Source organism: Kogia breviceps, chromosome 9, assembly GCF_026419965.1.
Source record: "Kogia breviceps isolate mKogBre1 chromosome 9, mKogBre1 haplotype 1, whole genome shotgun sequence".
In the NCBI taxonomy this organism is placed as follows: Eukaryota; Metazoa; Chordata; class Mammalia; order Artiodactyla; family Physeteridae; genus Kogia; species Kogia breviceps.
Window position 1 is genome coordinate 76,567,122 of NC_081318.1, and position 17,043 is coordinate 76,584,164.

General features: G+C 41.6%; 1 pseudogene; it reads right to left on the bottom strand.

Annotated features, from left to right (window-relative positions):
* Window positions 1–14,832: 14,832 nt before the first annotated feature.
* Window positions 14,833–16,842, bottom strand: LOC131762432 (heterogeneous nuclear ribonucleoprotein K-like; annotated as a pseudogene).
* Between the last annotated feature and the right edge of the window lie 201 nt (window positions 16,843–17,043).

The following is a 17,043-nucleotide window of genomic DNA, read 5'->3' on the forward strand; positions in this document are numbered from 1 at the left end:
GGGGACGCGGGTTCGTGCCCCGGTCCGGGAAGATCCCACGTGCCGCGGAGTGGCTGGGCCTGCGAGCCACGGCGGCTGCGCCTGCGCGTCTGGAGCCTGCGCTCCGCAACGGGAGAGGCCACAGCGGTGAGAAGCCCGCGTAACGCAAAAAAAAAAAAAAAATAAAAAAAATAAAGAGAAAACAAGATATTTCTGTAAAGATTCCTGGATTCTTAGAAAGAGGAAAAACCTGTGGTACTGAGTGAAAAGGAGTGGAACAGAGACTTGGGTATGCAGGGGGAGAAAAGGTGATGTTTAAAAATATACTGATAAGCAGATGTACTAATAAGCCCCCAAAGCATATATTTTTAAATGATTTTTCTTCAAAATACATAATATGTGTTTTATTGGCAGATTCCAAATTATGTTCTGTTCAGGTTAAATTTGAACTAGTTTTCATCTCTTAGAGTGGAGTGGGTGATAGTGGCTAGTGAGGCACATGACATATTATTGATAACAAGAAGTTGTCCCAAGATTAAAAATTGATTGTTGAGTCAAAATATTTTTCTAGAGAAAAACTTGTAAGTATTACAAGTGGTGATAATAAGGTTTTTAAGTTGCCATAAAAGATCTTTCATTTTTACTCCCATGAGATCTTTCATTTTTAATCCTATGTAGCTCTTTCTCAGTATCCACAAATAGAAAAAGCTCTTTGTAGACAAGTCTATAGACAAAATCTTATAGACAAGTCTGGATAAGTTCCACCATAAAAAGTTTACATTTTGATCTGCATAGCTAGTTTACTGCTAAGACTTGTGGCTCTAAGAAGTAATGAGTTGCAGTATAAATAGCTCTAATCTATGAGACAGATCTTTAATCTACTTTCATCCCAATGTATAAAATGAACATATTGAAGAAATAATTCTGTGATATTTTCTTATTTTTAATGAAAGGATGGGGGCAGTAGACAGGTAGTCACTTCACAAAGCAGTTAACAGCAAATTAAAATATACTGGATGCCGAGAACTCCACCACCAACAGCAGATGAGCATACAAAGGGCCTCTTCTTAGTACTAGTCAGTGGTTTGGTCTTGCCTTTAGTGATATTAACTGTATATAAAAATTTACCACCGAAATCCTAGGGAAGAGTTAAGATAACTATTATGTCTTTATATCTCAGAAAAATTCTGTATTACTAAACAGAACATGAATTAACAGCTTTGTCAAGGTATAATTTACATACCATAAAGTTCCCCCATTTAAAGTGTATAAATCACTGGATTTTACTATATTCACATGGTTATGCAATCACCATAAACTAATTTTAGAACTTTTTTGTAGAATTAATTTTTTTAAATAAATGTATTTATTTATTTTTGGCTATGTTGGGTCTTCGTTGCTGCTCACAAGCTTTCTCTAGTTGTGACAAGCAGGGGCTACTCTTTGTTGTGGTGCACGGGCTTCTCATTGCGGTGACTTCTCTTGTTGAGGAGCAGGGGCTCTAGGTGCGTGGGCTTCAGTAGTTGCGGCACACAGGCTCAGTAGATGTGCTCCCGGCCTCTAGAGTGCAGGGTCAGCAGTTGTGGTGCATGGGCTTAGTTGATGGCACATGGGATCTTCCTGGACCAGGGCTCGAACCCGTGTCAGGTGGATTCTTAACCACTGCGCCACCAGGGAAGCGCCCTAATTTCTTCTTACCAGGATACTAGTCATATTGAATTAGGGCCCACCCTAACAGCCTTATATTAACTTAATTGTCTCTTTAAAAGTTCTGTCCCTAAATACAGTTGCATTCTGAGGTAATGGGGATTAGGGCTTCAACATATGAATTTTAAGGGATAGAATCGGTTCATAACAACATGAAAATAAAAGATCCACAGGTCCACTAAAGTACTGCTATTACTTGACTAGTACATGAGTACTGCCTGTACTAGTGAGGAAGAAGAAAGGATTCTATTAAGGTTTCTTTTTAAAAGACCTTAAGTTTGGCAAAGGATTCTTTGAAATGACACCAAAAGCACAAGCAACAAAGGAAATAAAAAAACAGATAAATTGGATTTCATCAGAATTAAAAACATTTTTGCATCAAAAACACTATCAAGAGGGTGAAAATATAACCTACAGAATGTTAGAAAATATTTGCAAATTGTATATCTGGTAAGGGTCTAGCATCCAAAATATATAAAGAACTCTTAAAACATGAGACAAAATTTTTTAAAAATCTGTCCGATTGAAAAAATGGGCAGAGGGTGACTTCCCTGGTGGCACAGTGGATAAGACTTCATGCTCCCAATTCAGGGGGCCTGGATTCTATCCCTCGTCAGGGAACTAGATGCCACATGCATGCCGCAACTAAGAGTTCTCATGCCACAACTAAGGAGCCCTAGAGCTGCAACTAAGGAGCCTGCTTGCCACAATGAAGGAGCCTGCCTGCTGCAACTAAGACCTGGTGCAACCAAATAAATAAATATATATATATATTTTTTTAAATGGGCGGAGGACTTACAAAGACATTTGTTCAAAGAAGATATACAAATGGCCAAAAAGAGCATGAAAGGATACTCAACTCATTAATCATTTGGGAAATGCATACCAAAGCCACAGTGAGAAGCCACTTTATACCCACTAGGATGACTATTTTTTAAAAAAAAAGAGCAAAATAACAAGTGTTGGGGAAAATGTGGAGAAATTAGAATCCTTGCACGTTGCTGATGGAATAGAATAGTACAGCTACATTTTTTAATTGATGTATAATTTATTTACAATGTTGTGTTAATTTCTGCTGTACAGCAAAGTGATTCGGTTATACCCATCTATACATTCTTTTTTTATATATATTCTTTTCCATTATAGTTAATCATAGGATACTGAATATGGTTCTCTGTGCTATACAGTAGAACCTTGTTGTTTATCCTTTTTTTTTTTTTTTTTTTTTTTCGGTACGCGGGTCTCTCACTGTTGTGGCCTCTCCTGTTGCGGAGCACAGGCTTCGGATGCGCAGGCTCAGCGGCCATGGCTCATGGGCCTAGCTGCTCGGCTGCATGTGGGATCTTCCCGGACCGGGGCATGAACCCGTGTCTCCTGCATCGGCAGGCGGACACTCAACCACTGCGCCACCAGGGAAGCCCCTATCCATTTCATATATAATAGCTTACATCTGCTAACCTCAATCTCCCACTCCATCCCTCCCTAATCCCCTCCCCTGTGGCAACCACAAGTCTGTTCTCTATGTCCTTGAGTCTGCTTCTGTTTCGCAGATAGGTTCAATCATTTCATATTTTAGATTCCACATATAAGTGATATGATATTTGTCTTCCTCTTTCTGACTTACTTCCCTTAGTACGATAATCTCTAGTTGCATCCATGTTGCTGCAACTGGCATTATTTCTTTCTTTTTTATGGCCGAGTAGTATAGTGCAACTACTTTGGAAAGCAGTGTGGCAATTCCTCAAAATGTTAAACATCGAGTTACTATATGACCCAGCAATTTCACTTCCAAATATATACCCCAAAGAATTGAAAATAGGTACTCCAACAATACTTACATACAAATGTTCATTGCACTATTCACAGTAGCCAAAAGGTGGAATCAAGTCAAAAAGTCTGTCAACAGACAAATGGATAAAGAGACTGGAATAGGGCTTCCCTGGTGGCGCAGTGTTGAGAGTCTGCCTGCCGATGCAGGGGACACGGGTTCATGCCCTGGTCCGGGAAGATCCCACATGCCGCGGAGCGGCTGGGCCCGTGAGCCATGGCCGCTGAGCCTGCGCGTCCGGAGCCTGTTCTCCGCAACGGGAGAGGCCACAGCAGTGAGAGGCCCGCATACTGCAAAAAAAAAAAAAAAAAAAAAGAGAGACTGGAATAGAAAGGAACAAAGTACTGATAAAACATGGATTAACCTTGAAAACATTACATTAAGTGAAAGAGGGCAAACAAAAATGTCACATACGTGAGATTCCATTTGTATGATTCCATAAATATTCCATTCGTAGAATAAGCAAATTCATAGGCACAGAAAGTAAATTTGTAGTTACCAGGGGCTGGGGGGTAAGCAGAAAGGTGAAAGACTGCTAGTGGGTGTGGTGTGTCCTTTTGGAGTGATAAAAATGTTCTGGAATTAGTGATGGTGGTTGCATAACCTTGTGAATATATATTTTTAAACACTGGATTTTATAATTAAGAGGATAAGTTTTATGATATGTGAATTATAGCTCAAATTTTGAAATTAAAAAAATGGATTATTAAATATAATCTTATGCACAATTTGTTTCTTCTCCTCACAAATTCTTATTTTTGAGTGCTAGAAATACAGGATAGAAAGAATGAAATTTTAAACTGATTAATTATCAGACTCACATTATAAACAATCTGATTCATAGGAGAATATAATTTAGATAGCAATTCCTCTTTTGTAGGGAAGAGAACATTTTTAGGATAATAAAAGGAGGTTCAAAAAAAAGGAGAGAAGCAGCCTATATCTCTTAAAGAAAAAAAATAATGTAACTGTACAGAGTTTGAATATGAAAGGAACACTTGAGACCAGAGATAATTATTTAATTAATAGGAATTTCTAAAACTTCAAGGGATGTTTCCAAAGCTAGTCAAGCTTTCAGTTACAAGACGAACTCATTCTGGGGATCTCACAACATGGTGACTATAGTTAATAATATTGTATCGTATACTTGAAATTTGCTAAGAAAGCAGATCTTAAGTGTTCTCACTGCCAACAAAAAGAAAAGAAAGTAACTATGTGAGGTGATGGATGTATTAATTAACTTGATTGTGGTAATCATTCACAATGTATACATATACTAAATCATCAGGTTGTATACTCTAAATATATACACTTTGTATTGATTAATTATACCTCCATAAAGCTGGAAAAAAATGAAATAAAACCAGTCATTCATGAACAGTTTTGCTGAACCTTCAGGATCCACGTTGGAACAAATTTTCATTTTGAGAGGAGCTTAAAAATAAAGGCAGTCAGGTCATTTTTCTAAAGGTGCTTCTGATAGAATAAAGAAATCCTGTTTCCATGGAAACAGAGAATTAAGCCTAAACAGAAGATGGCAAAGTAAAAGGACGTGCGCTCAACTCCCTCCTGTAAGAGCACCAGAATCACAACAAACTGCTGAACAATGATCGACAGGAAGACACTGGAATTCACCAGAAAACATACACCACATCCAAAAACAAAGGAGAAGCTGCAATAAGATGGTAGGAGGGCCCAATAACAATAAAATCAAATCCCATAAGCGCTGGATGGGTGACTGACAAACTAGAGAGCAATTATACCACAGAAGTCCACCCACTGGAGTGAAGGTTCTGAGCCCCATGTCAGGCTTCCCAAGCTGGGGGTCTGGCAATGGGAAGAGGAATTCCCAGGTAATCAGACTTTGAAGGCTAGCAGGATTTGATTGCAGGACTTAGACAGGACTGTGGGAAACAGAGACTCCACTCTTGAAGGGCCCACACAAAGTGGTGTGCGCATCAGGACCCAGGGAAAGGACCAGTGACCCCATAGGAGACTGAACCAGACGTACCTGCTAGTGTTGGAGGGTCTCCTGCAGAGGCGGGGGTGGCTGTGGTTCACCACAGGGACAAGGACACTGGCAGCAGAAGTTCTGGGAAGTCCTCCTTGGCGTGAGCCCTCCCAGAGTCCACCATTAGCCCCACCAAAGAGCCGAGTAGGCTCCAGTGTTGGGTTGCCTCAGGGCAAACAACCAACAGGGAGGGAACCCAGGCCCACCCATCAGCAGACAAGTGGATCAAAGTTTTATTGAGCTCTGCCCACCAGAGCAACACCCAGCTCTACCCACCACCAGTCCCTCCCATCAGGAAGCTTGCACAAGCCTCTTAGATAGCTTCATCTGCCAGAGGGAAGACAACAGAAGCAAGAATTACAATGCTGCAGCCTGTGGAACGAAAACCACATTCACCGAAAGATAGATAAAATGAAAAGGCAGGGGACCTATACCAGATGAAGGAACAAGATAAAACTCCAGTAAAACAACTAAATGAAGCTGGGAGATAGGCAAGCTTCCAGAAAAAGAATTCAGAAAAACAATAGTGGAGATGATCCAGGACCTCGGAAAAAGAATGGAGGCAAAGATCGAGAAGATGCAACAAATGTTTAACAAAGACCTAGAAAAATTAAAGAACAAACACATAGAAGACTTAAAGAACAAGCAAACAGAGATGAACAATATAATGACTGAAATGAAAACTACACTAGAAGGAATCAATAGCAGAATAACTGAGGCAGAAGAACGGATAAGTGACCTGGAAGACAGAAAGGTAGAATTCACTGCCTTGGAATAGAAGTTTTAAAAAAGAATGAAAAGAAATGAAGACAGCCTAAGAGACCTCTGGGACAACATTAAATGCACCAACATTTGCATTATAGGGGTCCTAGAAGGAGAAGAGAGAGAGAACGGACCAGAGAAAATATTTGAAGAGATTATAACCTAAAACTTCCCCAACACGGGAAGGGAAATAGCCACCCAAGTCCAGGAAGCACAGAGAGTCCCAGGCACGATAAATCTAAGGAGAAACATGCCAAGACAGATAGCAATCAAATTGACAAAAATTAAAGACAAAGCGAAATTATTGAAAGCAACAAGGGAAACATGACAAATAACATTCAAGGGAACTCCCATAAGGTTAACAGCTGATTTCTCAGCAGAAGCTCTACAAGCCAGAAGGGAGTGGGATGGTATACTTAAAGTGATGAAAGGGAAGAACCTACAACCAAGATTACTCTACCCAGCAAGGATCTCATTCAGATTTGACAGAGAAATCAAAAGCTTTAGAGACAAGCAAAAGCTAAGAGAGTTCAGCACCACCAAATCAGCTCTACAACAAACGCTAAAGGAACTTCTCTAAGTGGGAAACACAAGAGAGGAAAAAGACCTACAAAAACAAACCCAGCATAAATGTAGGAAAATAGAAATCTCTTATTATGCTCCCTGCCTTGTGTGGATCCTGGGTTTGGGGCACTGTCCCCTGCATCCTTAGAAACCACTAAGAATGGAAACTCATGCTCAGCTGGGTCACGTTAAAATCCTCAAGGTGAAAACCAGTTTTAGTTCTTTGCGTACTTCTCTAATTTTTAGCTTTACTTAGCTTTTTGATTCTGAGAAGTCCTTTCTTGCTTGCTAACTCTTCAATGCATTTTAAGTTGTTTCCCTTATTTAATTCAGCATAAAAAAAGAACTAGTGGAGTGTTTCTTAAAGATAGCTTGGGAATTCCCTCATGGTGCAGTGGTTAACAATCCGCCTTCCAGTGCAGGGGACACGGGTTCAAGCCCTGGTCCAGGAAGATCCCACGTGCCACAGGGCAACTAAGCCCCATGCGCCACAACTACTGAGCCTGTGCTCTGGAACCCGCGAGCCACAACTGCTGAGCCCAAGTGCCACAACTACCAAAGCCCACGCACCTAGAGCCTGTGCTCTGCAACACGAGAAGCCACCACAATGAGGAGCCCGTGCACCGCAACAAAGACTAGCCCCTGCTCGCCGCAACTAGAGAAAGCCCGCGCACACCAACGAAGACACAATGCAGCCAAAAATAAAATAAATAAATTTTTTGAAAAATAAAAAAATATAAGATAGCTCATCCATAATACTGCTGGGAATTGATTTTCATGTTCTTTTAAAAAGATTACAAGAAATCGTATCTGAGATTTGCTTTAAAATAATTCCATCCAAAAAGTAATAATACAAGGTTGGCAAAACGCTGAAGCTGGGTGTTAAGTACAAAGGAGTTCTTTATTCTACTCTTTCTACTTTTGTGTTTGAAATTTTCTTTACTGTTTTTTCTTAGTTTTTTTTTGAACTATAGTTGACTTAAAACATTGTGTTAAGTTTCAGGTATAGAGCATAGTGATTTGTGGTTTGTTGGTTTGTTTGTTGCAGATTATATTCCATTATACGTCATTACAAGATATTGGGTACAGTTGTCTGTGCTGTACAGTAGATCCTTGTTGCTTCTCCGTTTTATGTATAGCAGTTTGTATCTGTTAATCCCATACTCCTAAAATTATCCCTCTCCTCCTCCCTCTCCCATTTGGTAACTACAAGTTTGTTTTCTATGTCTGTGATTCTGTTTCTGTTTTGTATACAGATTCATTTGTATTTGAAAATTTCTTGAATAAAAAATTTTTAATGAGGCATAGAGAAAAAAGGAGAAATCAGATGGTTGATCACAAAATGTCTCCCTCCCTTTTCCTTTTCCCTCACGGTTGTCTAACCCTCACCACTTTTTAGCCTCCAGCCACAATGCTGAACCCCTTCAATCCTTGTACAGGAGCTAGTGGGCTTCATGCCCAGATACCAATGCCGAGGGAACAGTCTTTGCAGGGAGAAGAGGCTTTATTGCAGAGCGGCCAAGTCAGCAAACAGGAGGCAAACCTCAGATCTCTCTCCCCATCTGGTATTCCCTCACCCGTTACAGAGTTAGGCGAGGCGATTGGTATGAGGAAGTGCTGGCGGGCAGGTTTTGATTGGCAGGTTTTGGAATGGCAGGCCATTTATGGTCAGGTGCGGGAACAGGGCTTCAGCACCGGATCTTTCTGGACAGCGGACCGTTCGTTTCTGAAAGGGTTCCAGGGCTCAGGTTCAGGTCGTGTCTGGTCCTTAGGTTCCGTGAGGGGAGAAACTTTGGTTCCAGGTCTTGTATGAGGGCAAAATTGTCTCCTCTGTGCATACTTTGGCTGCATGACTTACAGTTTTGTTCTGTTGTCTCTAAAGAACAGCTCAGAATAGGGCTAGTTCTGTGGTTCCACTCTCAGTACATGTAAAAATAGAAATACATGAAAATAATAATTATAGTTTTACCAATAGCTATTATTTATTATCTTTGCTCTGGGTGAATACTCTCACAAAGAACCTAGTTTCATTAACAACTCCATTGATAGATGAGGAAACCGAAGCTTAACTAGATTCAGAGTAACTTGCTGATCATCAACCCTTCCATCAGTGGTAGAGCCACTAACTAAAAATCTGTGACTAAATAGCATTCTATGTCTGTCTGACTGACATAGACTGACTGACTGCCCGAACCACTGCAGGAGATCACCTCCCACTGCACAGACTTTACTGAAAAGAAAGAAAAAGACAAAGACGTGACTTCCTTCTCCTCCTTTTGGAAATCTTCCTCAGCTCAGAGGAGGAAGTGTTTCTCCTCCTTTCCCCTCCCCTGTTTTGTGATTCCACTGTCTGCCCTTCACTGGACCCTTTCCTCACCTCTTCCACCTTCAGGGTCTGTGTCACCAGCTTCCTGTGGGGAATTTTCTATCAGCCATGCCTCACAACCAGCTCCGGTAGCCATAACTTCTTCATGTTCACTGCCAGGACCCAAAGTGAGGCATGAGGCCTTGAATACTATAATAGCCTCCTAACTGCCTTCCCTCATCCAATCTCTTATTTCTCCAGCCTCCTCTGTATTTCCCCCAGGTTAGCTGCCCTGAAACACTGCTCTGTGTTGACTCTGTTCAAAAACCTTCAAGTCAACCCAGGACTCATAGCTGAAATGACAAACCCGTGTCACAGAAGAGACCTTCCATCCCCTGCTGCCGCCTGTCACTCTTACCCGACCACATGCACTAACAGACCCACGCACGCTCCTCTCTCAACTGGGTGCTCCTGGAAATCCTGAGACACTCTTCCTGCAGGTGGCCCGCAGCCCTGAGGGTGAACTTCTGCGTGTGGTCACGGCCCTCCCCCATAACACTTGCATTCTTCCAGTGAAATCTCCGTGAATACTTGCATGAACACTCTGTTCCAGCCAAGCTGCTCATTTTCCTTCTGTGGATATGTCTGGCACTTTTTCACCTTGGCTTTTGCTCTTTGCTCCTGTTGTTTCCCCAGTTTTGCTTCCCACAGACTCTTCTCTACCGGCCAGGTCAGCTCGGATTCTAACTTCAACACAAATCCCCCTTGATCGCCTCACCTGGACATGCCATTTCCCCCCTGTAAGCCTTTCTCCCTTGCCATGCCCTTCTCTCACTGCATGACAATGACCACTTAGGAGTCTTACTGTGTCTCTCTCATCCCATCCCTTTACCTCTTACACCCTATAGCTCGCAGGAGGTTGTTTGAAACACAATTGCATTGTTCTTAATTTCCCAGGTAAAGAAACGAAACTGCAGAGAGGTTAAGGGACTTGCCCAAGTTGACAAAGTAAGTTCGAGCTGCCTGGGTATTGAATGTCAATCTCTGGATGCCCTTCAGCATCATTCTCTCTACACTATGTTACTTCCTTCACCAACTAAAGGCTAATTTCCTGCAGGAAGAGCATGTTTTTTGTACGTTGTACACATACCCATTCCTGCCCTCGCTCATGCACACACACACACACACACTCAAGCTCACACACACCTTTTCCATGCCTAGCACACAGTAGTTTCTTTGTACACATTTTTCGATGATGAAAAGGCCATCCCATTTGGAACTATAGTCTTTGCATAGTCTCACAGATGAAAACAATTCTCTTTTCTTTGGGAAGGGGAACATTTGGACAAATAACCCCCAGAGAGAAGCAGTAATAAAAAAGAAATGTATTTAAATGTTCTTATGTAATCATCCAATTCTCAGACACACAAAGGAAGGACACCGCCTCCCTTTGCCCGAGGCCATGTTAAGATAGTTCGGAGTAGATCAATCTGATGTTTTCCCTTTTCTGACTGCTAGAGAATTCTGCTCAAAAATCCATTGCAGAAATCAGATGCGGTGCCTGTGATACTTAATTCAACTAAGATGTATTGGGACCAGTTGTGTGTAGGACTTGTGCTCAGCTAGAGTGGAAGATTCAAAAGTGAGACTTTCACAGATGAATGGGGACATAGTCACATGTAAAAGTAATTCAACATCAAGACACCCTCTCAACATGCTCTGCTGGAGAGTCGATATAAATAATGAATAAGCACTTGAAAAATGATTCTACATCACTAGTGATCAAAGAGAAGCAAATTTATACAATAATGGATATCATTATTTCCCAATCAAATTGCCAGGGCTTTTTGTTTTAAATCATAACACCTAGTGTTGACTAGAGTTTCTGGGAAATGGGCTTTCAAACACTGGTGGTAGAAGATCCTGTCAGGTAGATAATATAGCAAAATTCTTAATAAACCTTAAAAATGTACATATTTCACCTAGCAATTCTAGCAATGTCAGACTTAATAAAGTCTGTTTCCAAAGATTTCGCTACAGAAGTATTCATTGAATCAATATTTTTACTTGTAATTGTGAAAAACTGGACACAATCTAAATAATAATAAGTGCTAACATTGAATTGAGTATTTACTATGTCGTAGACACTCGTCTGAGCACTTTACATAGGTTGATTCATTCAGCCCTCCCAGACAACTCTGAGGGGAAGGTACTATTATTATTATCATGCCCATTTTACAGATGAAGGACAGAGGCACAGAGGTTAAGTCACCTGGTCACACACCCAGTAAATGGAAGAGCCAGGATTTAGCTCCAGCAATTTAACTCTAGAGCTCATGCTCTTAACCAGCCCACTCCACCACTGCGCCAATCTAAACAGACAGTAATAGGAAAATGGTTAAAAACAGTAATGCTCAATGTGTGTGTGTGAGAGAGAGAGACAGAGATGGAGCGGGGGAAAGAAGGAGGAGGAGGAGAAGAACGGAAGGAAGGAGGGTTGGAGAGAATGAATGTGTGTGTCACATGCAGGAGAGCTGTGTCCTAAGAGTGTATCAGAATCACTTAGGGCCTCTTGTAGTGACAGGACTGTTTTGTATTCCTTGGGAGTAAAGAGGAGAGAAAAATAAAAAAGAGACAGGACCCCCCTAGGTTGCATGATTTATAGCACATTTGTACAAATAGGACACAGTCATTAAAATTTTGATGTATAACTTTATTGAGTTCTAGAACAGTGTCTTTCAAATTCTTTTGACATGTCTGATATTAAGAAATAAACACGTTTATTACAACCATGCCCATCCATAACGGGCTGAGGATCAGCTGTCTCCCATCCGTTCAATTGTACTAGGTATTTACCGTGGGTGTCTATTCCTGTGTCATGCCAGTGTGTAAATTTTTTGAATATCCTATACATTGTTTTATACACACACACACCTGAAATAAGTTTCATGAAACAATACTCAATCATAAGAAGTGCGATGCACTCATATATTCTGTTCTATGCTATACTATTCTGTTTTGTTCCTTTCTGTTCAGTTCCATTCTGTTCTGTTCCATTCCATTCCACTCTATTTCATTCTTAAAATTCTGGTTGTCAGCCTCTAGTTGATGTTATCATCCTAAATTAATGCACCTGTAATTTGAAAACAATTCTAGAAGAAAATTATGGTGACTGTAATACCTAAAGTTTCCACAACAGGGCACCACAACTCTAAACAGAGACATTTTATAGGAAAGGATAAAGCGCGGGCCGTGGGGCAGGGGCAGGACACATCCAAACAGACCAGGAGTGGGCAGGCATCTGGCCCGAGGACAGCCAGTCTCTTGACCATTAACGTATCTGAAGTCCTGACACAAGAGTCCCACCCCTAAGGAGACTCTCAAGATCTATCAGAATCTCAGTCTTGTGAACCTGAAATGGAAACTGCAGAGAGATTTAAGTGGTTGACAGAGTGAGGCTAAAGGTGAAACTCCACCAGGTAAGGAGAGGCTAGAAGGGTAATAGTGGGTCAGAAAAAAGCCAAAGATTTTGATAGGTTGAAGTCACGGGAAAGAAGAAGCTGAAAAGCAGAAGCTATAAGGACCTGAAAAAGATACGTATGGCAGGGAAGCCTGTCAATATAAAGAAGAGGGCGCCGCCCCAATACACATTGATGTGTAGTCACTTCAGCGGTGGAACCCTAGAGGGAGCTTCTCAAGCTCCTGCTACCAGTGTCCCTTCTAGGGTCTCATGGATCCTGTATCCCTTAGTGCCAGGCATACTTACAGTAAACTCTTCTTCCTTCTGTTGACCTAGCAGCTGTTGAGTCTCTTCTGTTTATTCCTGCAATCTAATTTTAAAAAAATAACAAAAAAGAAAGCTGTTCCCAGTACATTAAGTTTTAAAAGGATATCATTTAGTAGCACTTCTTTATAATGTAATTTTGTTTTAAAATCTATAATAGAATATAAAGTCCAGAAGGATAGACATCAAGATATTAACAGTGGTTATAGATGAATATAGATGATATAGTGAGCATACTTTTTTCTTTTTTATTGCACAAGCTTTTTTCCTAAAATAAGCATATACTAATTGTAAAATGTTTTAAGTGCAATGCTCATTCAAAAGGAAAGAATTTGTTTTTTTATAGTTTAAGATTACTGTATTTCCTTACAAGAGGAATGTTTTAACAAATTTTCCAGGTGTCAATCAACCCTTGTTCAAACCCACATCAAATCTAGCATTATGAGAGTTTTATTTGGAAATGAACTTTTAACTATCAATACAAATGCCAAGATACTATACAAAACATCCACCGGAACTTTTTTCATCTTTTTTTAAAATGTTCACAAACATTTCCAACATTTCCAACACAAACATTTTCAAACATGACCCAACATATGACAGGGAAATGGTACATCTTTTTCTTTCAATTTGCATACAATGGAAAAACAAGTGTATATATATATATATATATATATATATATATATATATATATATATATATACTTTTTACAAAGTTTAACTAATAGACACTACCAAGCTGATGGTTTAAGTCTACAGGAGAAAAATTATCTAATAAAAAATAATCAGAATTTATTTAGCATCAGCCACTTCCATAACCAAGTATTATTCTGATTAATAAAACTTGCCACCATTAATTAGGCTTCTGGTATATACTTATACCAACTACTCCATCTGTTGTATTGCTCCCCACCTTGGTTCTTCACAATTACAAACAGAAAATTGTTGCAAGGTAGGGGCAAGCATTTGCAAAAACAAACAAAAATCCCCAGCTTATTATAAGCATGAATGTGTGGTGGAATTTCCTCCCAAGCAATGGACTTTGAAATCACTTAAGAAATCACCAGAACTGAATGTGTCAGGATATTTTGCCTAAGTCCAAGAAGAGTTGCATTAATTTATATCCAACAGAGAACAGAAAATTAAACGTAATGTTTAGTTTGGGGGCAGGTTGAGGGGAACTCAGCCATTTGAAAAATGACGGTCTTAAAAAAAAAGTGACCACCCAAAATAGGTTCACTAAATTTATTTTAAAAATCATAAAACGTGTCTTACAAAAGAGCGTTACATTGAGCACACAGCTCTGAATAGATGCCAGGGACATATGGACTACTGTTACTTTTCCTCCCTGTCCCTCCCCACCCCGACATGTTACAGTGACCACAAAGCAGAGAGTTCACAACAATTACATGGGGGGATTTTTTTAAAACACCAACAGTGAACAAAAATGAAAAGTCACTCACTCTGCTGCTGTTTCGAAATTTCAAAGTTAGTTTTTGCACACACACCCTCACCCCCCAACCCTGTTTGTAAGGAATTAAAATATTACACGTGGTGAACAGCAAAGATTTCACTACACCTCAAACGCAGAACACCTACGAAGCAGAGGAATGTTGCCTTTTAAACAGAAGCAGACTTTTAAAAATGATCTTCAGTTCTTCGTTAGTCTTTTTTTTTTTTTTTTTTTTTTCGGTACGCGGGCTTCTCACTGTTGTGGCCTCTCCCGTTGCAGAGCACAGGCTTCGAACGCGCAGGCTCAGCGGCCACGGCTCACAGGCCCAGCCGCTCCACGGCATGTGGGATCCTCCCGGACCCGGGCACGAACCCGTGTCCCCTGCATCGGCAGGCGGACTCTCAACCACTGCGCCACCAGGGAAGCCCCTTCGCTAGTCTTAGAAAAACTTTCCAGAATACTGCTTCACACTATAAAAAAGAAAAAAATATCTTGCGTTAGAATCCTTCAACATCTGCATACTTCTTCCCACTGTTCTGCAGCAAATACTATGCATTCTGTACCTGGTCCTGTGTTCCTGTAACGGTAATGATCCGATCTTTGGACCATTCTAAAGGCTCATCAGTTTTTTTTTTTGTTCTGTTTTGTTTTGGTTTTTGGGTTTTTTTTTTTTTTTTTTTTTTTTTTTTTTTTGTGGTACGCAGGCCTCTTACTGCTGTGGCCTCTCCCGTTGCGGAGCACAGTCTCCGGACGCGCAGGCTCAGCGGCCATGGCTCATGGGCCCAGCCGCTCCGTGGCATGTGGGATCTTCCCGGACCGGGACACGAACCCCTGTCCCCTGCATCGGCAGGCGGACTCTCAACCACTGCGCCACCAAGGAAGCCCAGCTCATCAGTTTTGATCGAAGCTCCTGACTCATGACGGATTTGTTTAATCAGCTGACCACCTTTGCCAACAATAGATCCAGCCATATCTTTGGGAATAGTTACTTGTGTAGTAATCATAGGTCCGCCAAGATCAGCATATGAGCCACGACCCCCAGCATAAGAATAATCACATCCAGAGCCACCCTGTGGTTCATAAGCCATCTGCCACTCTTATGGGCTCCATGTATCTACTGCAGAGTCCCAGGTTTCATCAACACTGAAACCAACCACACCATCATAACGGTCTCCAGGTCTCTCTCTTCTGTCATAGGCCATTAGATCTCCTCCTCTAGATGGTGGTGGAGGAAGAGGAAGATTCCGAGCTCTGCCACCACCTGGGGCCCCTCGTCCAGGAGGATGTCCTTGGCGAGGGCTCCTATCATCACAATCTCTTCTGGATGGAGGCATGGGATGCCCAACCCGACCAGGAGGCATTCTGTCAAAACCACCTCTTCCCAGCATGGGAAATCCCATGGGACATCCACGGCAGTCATGGAACATCATTTTAAACCACCATATTGGGCTTCCCTTGTGGCGCAGTGGTTGAGAGTCCGCCTGCCAATGCAGGGGACACGGGCTCGTGCCCCGGTCTGGGAAGATCCCACATGCCGCGCAGCGGCTGGGCCCGTGAGCCATGCATGGCCACTGGGCCTGAGCGTCCGGAGTCTGTGCTCCACAACGGGAGAGGCCACAACAGTGAGAGGCCCGCGTACCACAAAAAAAAAAAAAAAAAAAAAAAAAAAATTGAAACCACCATACTCATAGGTTTCGTCGTAAAAACTGGGATCATAAGGCTGAGCACGTCCTTTGATGGGAGACTATGATATAAGTTCAAGGACCATCTTTATGCACTCTACAACCCTATCAGGTTTTCCTCCAATAAAAAGGAGTCTGTCAGAGGATTGAGGACAGCATTCCTGGAAAAGCTTGATTGTTATCTGAGTGTTCTCTCGAAGTTCTTTGATTTTAGCAACTTTGACACCAATAATTCCTCCAGCCAGACTCTGATGAATCAACAGTCTCAACTCGCAGTCAAAGTCGCTTCCTTTATAGTGTTGGTAATTTAAGCATTCTACAGCATCAGATTCGAGTGGGAGCTGGCTGGTTGCAGTGGGTGATGGCAACTGCAGGCCCTCTTCCAAGGTAGGGTTGATTTTCTTCAGAATTTCTCCAACTGTTTCAATATCAGCACTGATACTCGGTATGCGCTCGGGGCCACTGCTGTCTGGGACTGAAACACTAGCGTTGCAGTCTGTATGGTGAGCCTTAATATTCTTGCCTCCTTTTCCAATCACTGCCCCAGCATTCTTGCTCCGAAGCAGAACATGCATAATTCAACCATCGGTGTTTCTAGATCTTTTAAAAGCTTGTTCCTCTTCCATATCTTCAGCAGGGGGTTTACCAAATTCGCCATTGGTTTTGGTGTTGGGGAAGGTTTCCTCTGGCTGTTCAGTTTCCATTTTCTTGTATTAAAGGGACACACCAATCAGTTATTAAATATATACTTGCAGGGCAGAACTGAAGTGTTCTGCGTGGGACCGACTGACACCCTAGTGCTGTAGCAGCCGGGCAAGGCTACCATCCCTATGCCGCTGCGCCGCCTCAGCCGGTCACAGCTAGACCTTTTAAAAAAAATAAATTTATTTATTTCTTTATTTATGGCTGCGTTGGGTCTTCGTTGCTGTGCGCGGGCTTTCTCTAGTTGCGGTGAGCGGGGGCTACTC